This window comes from Salmo salar, chromosome 04, assembly GCF_965601325.2.
Source record: "Salmo salar chromosome 04, fSalSal1, whole genome shotgun sequence".
Classification (NCBI taxonomy): domain Eukaryota; kingdom Metazoa; phylum Chordata; class Actinopteri; order Salmoniformes; family Salmonidae; genus Salmo; species Salmo salar.
In genome coordinates this window covers 38,709,995-38,718,561 of record NC_138294.1, presented here as the reverse complement: position 1 = coordinate 38,718,561, position 8,567 = coordinate 38,709,995, and positions in this window count along the sequence as shown.

Genomic DNA, 8,567 nt, shown 5'->3' with positions numbered 1-8,567 from the left:
TTCAGCACCATTGAGTGAATCCTTACCACTGCTACACCTGGCTTTCAGCAGAGCCTCGTCTGGCAGCGAAACAGTTCATTCAGCCTCATTTACTGCCTTTTAAAAACACTCATTTGATATGGCTGACTTGCTTAAACAACTGGTTTCTACTGACAATTGATATATGTACAAACTATGGCATAAGGGAACAATGAGCGGATAAGAGGCAATCCGCAGTTTCGATTTAGAAATTAATGAGCGAGCTAAGACGGACGTAGTCATAACTATGTGTTCAGCACTTTTTAAATGTAAAGTGACAGAATTCAGAACATGGGCCATTCTTACAGTATTCTCCCTGTACACCAAGTCAGAACCATAGGATAAATAAAGGGGGCATTTAAGCAGACAATGAAAGCTCTTAGAGTATTCGATGATGACATTTCTCTAAAACAGGCTACATGTATACCACCAAGTCAGAAAAGAATGCTAAGTTATGAGGGGGAAAGGAACTAAATTATTATGGTGAGGCACATGGGCTATGAACAGCTTACTACACAACATATACTTATTACTTTCTTAGCTACACTATACATATCTCCCTGGAATATTACATCATTTTTGCAGCAGCATTCAAGACATTTTTGGACTCACCTTGTTGTGCTGTGCTCACTGTGGCACATTTTGTCATGGAACTTTCAAGACAACTAGGAACTCTGGAAAAAAAACAAGGTTGAATCATGTCAGAGATCTTCGGGTCGGAGCTCTAGAAAGAGGCCCAAGTTCCCGACTTTAAATTCCCAGACTTGGACAACATACCCTCTCCACCGAATAGCAGGCTATTGATTGCTTTGCAATGCTTGCAGTTAGCCACTGATTCCTTCCAAATCACATATTGTTGAATTTGCGATTTCCAACTTGTTGTCTAATGTTTATGTCCAAAGGCCGAAGGAGCACCAATACATTTTATCTATAATTTCTCTTCATATGACAAGGATTGAAAAGGATTTGCAGGAGATTGTCGACTTGATTCATGAAGATGACTGCTTGTCTAGCTTGCTAGCTAAGATTTTGAAAGTATGATGTTGACATGATCAGTCGAATCAAAGCTTCAGTACATAAAACATGATTTGACATCATTTAATCTGTGGCCAGTGACCTTGAGCTTTCTTGGATGGGCACTTCTATGTAAATCTATGGCAACAACCAAGTGGCTTGAACTTTCTAGCTGTCCCTGTAGATTTGGCAGTGACGTAGTGTCCATATGAGTGAGAGAACACTGAGCAAATCACAGCGCAACTTGAGAACATTATCAACCAATATGCTCTGTATTTTCTGCTGGCTGCCCCACCACCAAAGAAAGCACTGAGCTAGGCTGAAACAACTGCATTCTGGAGCTGCCTTACTCAAGAAAGCAAGAAAAGAGACCATGTTTTTTTATGCAGCTTTGCTAATTGTGTGATACGTATTATTTTTTATTATTATTATAATTTTTTGCCAAATGGGGGGCTCTGCCCCACCTGCCTGAATGACGGGTCGCCACTGGGAACATCAGATGACCTGGTTTCTAAATATACTGCTCAGAAAATAAAGGGAACACTAAAATAACACATCCTAGATCTGAATGAATGAAATAATCTTATTAAATACTTTTTTCTTACATAGTTGAATGTGCTGACAACAAAATCACACAAAAATAATCAATGGAAATCCAATTTATCAACCCATGGAGGTCTGGATTTGGAGTCACACTCAAAATTAAAGTGGAAAACCACACTACAGGCTGATCCAACTTTGATGTAATGTCCTTAAAACAAGTCAAAATTAGGCTCAGTGGTGTGTGTGGCCTCCACGTGCCTGTATGACCTCCCTACAACGCCTGGGCATGCTCCTGATGAGGTGGCGGATGGTCTCCTGAGGGATCTCCTCCCAGACCTGGACTAAAGCATCCGCCAACTCCTGGACAGTCTGTGGTGCAACGTGGTGTTGGTGGATGGAGCGAGAAATGATGTCCCAGATGTGCTCAATTGGATTCAGGTCTGGGGAACGGGCGGGCCAGTCCATAGCATCAATGCCTTCCTCTTGCAGGAACTGCTGACACACTCCAGCCACATGAGGTCTAGCATTGTCTTGCATTAGAAGGAACCCAGGGCCAACCGCACCAGCATATGGTCTCACAAGGGGTCTGAGGATCTCATCTCGGTACCTAATGGCAGTCAGGCTACCTCTGGCGAGCACATGGAGGGCTGTGCAGCCCCCCAAAGAAATGCCACCCCACACCATGACTGACCCACCGCCAAACCGGTCATGCTGGAGGATGTTGCAGGCAGCAGAACGTTCTCCACGGCGTCTCCAGACTCTGTCACGTCTGTCACGTGCTCAGTGTGAACCTGCTTTCATCTGTGAAGAGCACAGGGCGCCAGTGGCGAATTTGCCAATCTTGGTGTTCTCTGGCAAATGCCAAACATCCTGCACAGTGTTGGGCTGTAAGCACAACCCCCACCTGTGGACGTCGGGCCCTCATACCACCCTCATGGAGTCTGTTTCTGACCGTTTGAGTAGACACATGCACATTTGTGGCCTGCTGGAGGTCATTTTGCAGGTCTCTGGCAGTGCTCCTCCTGCTCCTCCTTGCACAAAGGCGGAGGTAGCGGTCCTGCTGCTGGGTTGTTGCCCTCCTACGGCCTACTCCACGTCTCCTGATGTACTGGCCTGTCTCCTGGTAGCGCCTCCATGCTCTGGACACTACGCTGACAGACACAGCAAACCTTCTTGCCACAGCTCGCATTGATGTGCCATCCTGGATGAGCTGCACTACCTGAGCCACTTGTGTGGGTTGTAGACTCCGTCTCATGCTACCACTAGAGTGAAAGCACCGCCAGCATTCAAAAGTGACCAAAACATCAGCCAGGAAGCATAGGAACTGAGAAGTGGTCTGTGGTCCCCACCTGCAGAACCACTCCTTTATTGGGGGTGTCTTGCTAATTGCCTATAATTTCCACCTGTTGTCTATTCCATTTGCACAACAGCATGTGAAATGTATTGTCAATCAGTGTTGCTTCCTAAGTGGACAGTTTGATTTCACAGAAGTGTGATTGACTTGGAGTTACATTGTGTTGTATAAGTGTTCCCTTTATTTTTTGGAGCAGTGTAGATCCACAGATGTCAGTAGGACATTCCATTTGTGTGGTTTGCTATGTGCAATATGGCCAGTAGGTGTTGCTCTAACTACTTGACTATAACTTTGAGGAAACCTGCCAGTAGTTATTTTCTCCACCTTCTCTGTCTCTCTACCTCCCTCTCTCCCTCTCCCCGTCTCTCACTTCTTCACTCTCTCCCTCACTCACTATCTTTCCCTTTCTTCATCTCTCAGGTGGAGGGTCAGAGAGTGTGTGTGTGCGTCAGAGTGTGTTTTCATTAATGTATGGCTCTATCTGGCTCCTGGGAGTGTGTGCGAGTGGTAGTCATGGATTTTGCTCTTTATCTCTCTAGTCTGCTCTCTGTTTTCATCCACTGCTCAGGTAAGACATTTTAGGTTTTTGTGATTGTGTATTTCTGAAATAATAAGGACTTGGAAAATGGCGCAGAAGAGGATGGCTGTCGTTTTACATGCGCGTAATCAATTGTGCTATTTTATTAGGTTTTTTTGCATTGTTCGTAACTTATTTTTTTAACTTAATTTGTACATAATGTTCCTGCTACCATCTCTTATGACCAAAAATAACTTCTGGACATCAGAACATGGATTACTCACCACAGACTGGAAGAAGCTTTTTCCTTTAACGAGTCCGACGAGAAAGATATACTGCTCTCCCTTGAACAGGCCCAGATCCACGTAATTTGCATGAAGAAAAGACAGAGGAAAAGAGGATGCAGATCAGGCTGCCTTTTGAGAATCTGTAGGCAAGCGAGTAAACTCCCATTGCCATAAATTCTACTTGCTAACATGCAATCATTGGAAAATAAAATGGATGACCTACGATTCCCCTACCAACAGGACATTAAGAACTGTAATATCCTATGTTTCACCGAGACGACACGGACAATATAGAGCTAGAAGGATTTACAATGCATCAGCAGAACAGAGAAGGTACGCCTGGGAAGACGAGGGGTGTGGGTGTGTGTCTTTTTGTCAATAACAGCTGGTGTGCAATGTCTAATATTATAGAAGTCTCAAGGTATTGCTTGCCTGAGGTAGAGTACCTTATGATGACCTGTAGACAACACTATCTACCAAGAGAGTTCTTATCTATATTATTCGTAGCCGTCTATTTACCACCACAGACCGATGCTGGCACTAAGAGCGCACTCAACTTTTTAAGGCCATAAGCAAACATGAAAATGCTCACCCAGAAGCAGCGCTCCTGGTGGCCGGGGACTTTAATGCAGGCTAAATTAAATCAGATTTACAAAAATTTTACCAGCACGTCGCATGTGCAACCAGAGGAAATAAAACTCTAGACCGCCTTTACTCCACACACAGAGATGCATACAAAGCTCTCCCTCACCCTCCATTTGGCAAATCCGACCATAATTCCTGCTTACAAGCAAAAACTGAAGCAGGAAGTACCAGTGACTCGCTCAATACGGAAATGGTCAGATGGCGCGGATGCTACTCTACAAGACTGTTTTGCTAGCACAGACTGGAATATGTCCCCGGATTCATCCACTGGCATTGAGGAGTATTCGACCTCAGTCAACAGCTTCATCAATAGGTCAAATCAAATCAAATCAAATGTATTTATATAGCCCTTCGTACATCAGCTGATATCTCAAAGTGCTGTACAGAAACCCAGCCTAAAACCCCAAACAGCAAGCAATGCATGTGAAAGAAGCACGGTGGCTAGGAAAAACTCCCTAGGAAAAACTCCCTAGAAAGGCCAAAAACCTAGGAGGAAACCTAGAGAGGAACCAGGCTATGAGGGGTGGCCAGTCCTCTTCTGGCTGTGCAGGGTGGATATTATAACAGAACATGGTCAAGATGTTAAAATGTTCATAAATGACCAGCATGGTCAAATAATAATAATCATAGTAGTTGTCGAGGGTGCAAAAAGCACGTCCGGTGAACAGGTCAGGGTTCCATAGCCGCAGGCAGAACAGTTGAAACTGGAGCAGCAGCACGGCCAGGTGGACTGGGGACACCAGGTGGACTGTGGACTGGGGACCCACAGACTAGGCAAGGAGGGCATTAATCAGAGAGGCAACAAAGAGACCAAAGATAACCCTGAAGGAGCTGCAAAGCTCCACAGTGGAGATTGGAGTATCTGTCCATAGGACCAATTTAAGTCGTACCCTCTGATTAATTCCCTCCTTGCCTGATCTATGAGTTTTGGTGGGCGGCCCTCTCTTGGCAGGATTGTTGTGGTGCCATATTCTTTCCATTTTTTAATACTGCATTTAATGGTGCTCTGTGGGATGTTCAAAGTTTCAGATCTTTTTTTATAACTCAACCCTGATCTGTTTGGAGAGCTCCTTGGTCTTCTGATAGGCTTATTGACATAATTTGAGTCAATTGGAGGTGTACCTGTGGATGTATTTGAAGGACTACCTTCAAACTCAGGGCCTCTTTGCTTGACATCATGGGAAAATCAAAATAAATCAGCCAAATGGTAGACCTCCACAGGTCTGGTTCATCCTTGGGAGCAATTTCCAAACACCTGAAGGTACCACGTTCATGTGTACAAACAATAGTACGCAAGTATAAACACCATGGGACCACGCAGCCATCATACCGCTCAGGAAGGAGACACATTCTGTCTCCTAGAGATGAACATACTTTGGTGTGAAAAGTGCAAATCAATCCCAGAACAACAGCAAAGGACCTTGTGAAGATGCTGGAGGAAACAGGTACAAAAGTATACATATCCACAGTAAAACCAGTCCTATATCGACATAACCTGGAAGGCCGCTCAGCAAGGAAGAAACCACTGCTCCAAAACCGCCATAAAAAAGCCAGACTACAGTTTGCAACAGCACATGGGACAAAGATCGTACTTTTTGGAGAAATGTCCTCTGGTCTGCTGAAACAAAAATAGAACTCGTTGGCCATAATGACCATCGTTATGTTTGGAGGAAAAAGGGGGTTCCTTGCAAGCCGAAGAACACCCGTGATGCACTGGGGTGGCAGCATCATGGTGTGGGGGTGCTTTGCTGCAGGAGGGACTGGTGCGCTTCACAAAATAGATGGCATCATGAGGAAGGAAAATTATGTGGATAATTTGAAGCTACATCTCAAGACAACTTATAGTGGGAAGCTTGTGGAAGGCTACCTGAAACGTTTGACCAAATGTAAACAATTTAAAGGCAATGCTACCAAATACTAATTGAGTGTATGAAAACTTCTGACCCACTGGGAATGTGATGAAAGAAAGAAATAATCCTCTCTACTATTATTCTGATATTTCACATTCTTAAAATAAAGTGTTGATCTTAACTGACCTAAGACAGGGAATTTTTACTTGGATTTTTATCAGGAATTGTGAAAAACGGAGTTTTAATGTATTTGGCTAAGGTGTATGTAAACTTCGACTTCAACTGTATGTGTGGGTGTGTGTGTATACACATGGTCTAATGTAAATCTGTTTGATACTTTGTTTTTATATTATATCATTTTCAGTAGATTCCATTTAGTGCTGATATAATTTAAAAAAATCGAAACTAGGATCTTATGTGATATGTACTACTCCACATTACAGGTATTCTGATTTAACCTTTATTCTCCACAAAAATATACGTTTCCTGCCACTAACAAGTGAAACGTGAACACGTCACCTTGGGCTCTAAGAAATTGTGTTTGGACAAGGACAAATGCAATAGTGCCTTTTTCACTATTGTCTTACATTTTTTGAATGACTGATTTAGTTAAAAAATAATCAGTACATTAATTGATCATTAAAATAATAAGTTGCAGCCCGACTGCGAAGCATGATTTTGCGACTTACTGTGCCATGTGATGTGGGGGAAAAATACTTAAGCATTACTCCAGTTTTCCCTGTATGTTAGTGTGTCTCTTCAGAGTAACCATACGCAGGCCTCCCACTGAATAGGTAGCTAACGGGTCGTCATCAAGTAGTTCCCCGTGGTCAATGAGAGCCACCTCTCTCACATGTGACGTGTCAAGTTCAAAAGCTTTCTATACCAAGCGGACAACTTTTTCACTATTTTTTTTATCTTGCCTTGCAAAATACAAATCTGCAGAATTTCAGCAAACTCGGGCAGACCAAATAATTGCCCATGGACAACAAACATTTCTTTGTTGTAGTTCATACCATTGTATGACACACTGTTTGTAACATGGATATCAGTCTCAACTGGTAATCAATCTTTGCTTAATAGCAATTGCAATGTCACTTTGCAAAACATCAATTGGTATTGATGAGACACTAGTTACCACCAAAGGTGTCGTATGGTCAGAAGAGTGCAAATCAGAGGTAATCATGAGCTGATGTTTTCTGGCAAGTGTGAGAGGTATGTTTTTAAAACAGTTGGTATGGCGAGCAATCTGTTTAAAGAAACTGTGTTTCGCCTCAAAATCTCATTGTCCATTTATGGACAAGAGGCACAAAGAGCTGAATCATAACAGGGTAGTGCTCCAAATAATGATGTTTAGGGAGAAGACGGTTGTTTGGAAAAAGCTCTTTGTATCTCTGGCGATGTTCACTGATTTTGCACTCAAGATATGAAATCGGCTCATCAGAGTGGACAGGGGCTACGACAAGCTCCACTATGTCCTTGAGAACCAAAAAAACATGCATGTAGGTTCATCCTCTGGAACAAGTGGACCAATAATCAGAGGCAACAATTGAAGCAGAGACCAATTTATGTGCATTTCCACCAATGTTTTTTTTTTACTGAGAAAGTCTGGTATTGTGTGAGGCCGATTGGTTTTATCTCACCATTTGTACACAGACGTTTGGATCAAATGTACGTTTTTCTAAGGTGAAATACCTTTTTTTCTAAGGTGAAATACCTTTTAGAGATCAAAAGAGAAAAACAATGCTCAAGCTCCACTGGTATTATGCCCTAAAATAAATAATGTGCTACACCTGGAGGGTAGCCTGCAGTGACATGAAAATGGGTAAGATTCTTACTCAAAATACAATCCCGTTTAACTCCACAGCACGCACATGCTGTTTCCAGTGCACACTTCAAATGGGCTTCATGAAGTTCCCGCATTCTAAACTCAAAAACACCAGCAGTCAATGACAAAATTTCTGATTTCTTAGCTGTGCAAAATCTACAGATGTATTCACCAGAAAAACTTTCTACAAAACCTGCCAGCCCATGGGCTCCTAATGTTGTCAGCTATTACGCAGTTCACAGTGCCTTTGATACACTTGTTCAACTGACTGATGAACACACCATGTTGCTCCAAAATAACCAGATCTTTCACAAATGGATCCAACACTTTTTCAAACCCAAATGTCATCAAATCTTCACTTTTACAAAGAACAGCCAAATAAATGGATGAGAGAGCAGAATGAGAGCCAGGAGACAAATTGTCCAAGACCCAATATACAGTACACTACAAAGCTTATGCTTTTTGCGAGGTCCCAAGAGGATTACAAACCTCAAAATCGTCAATATAAAGT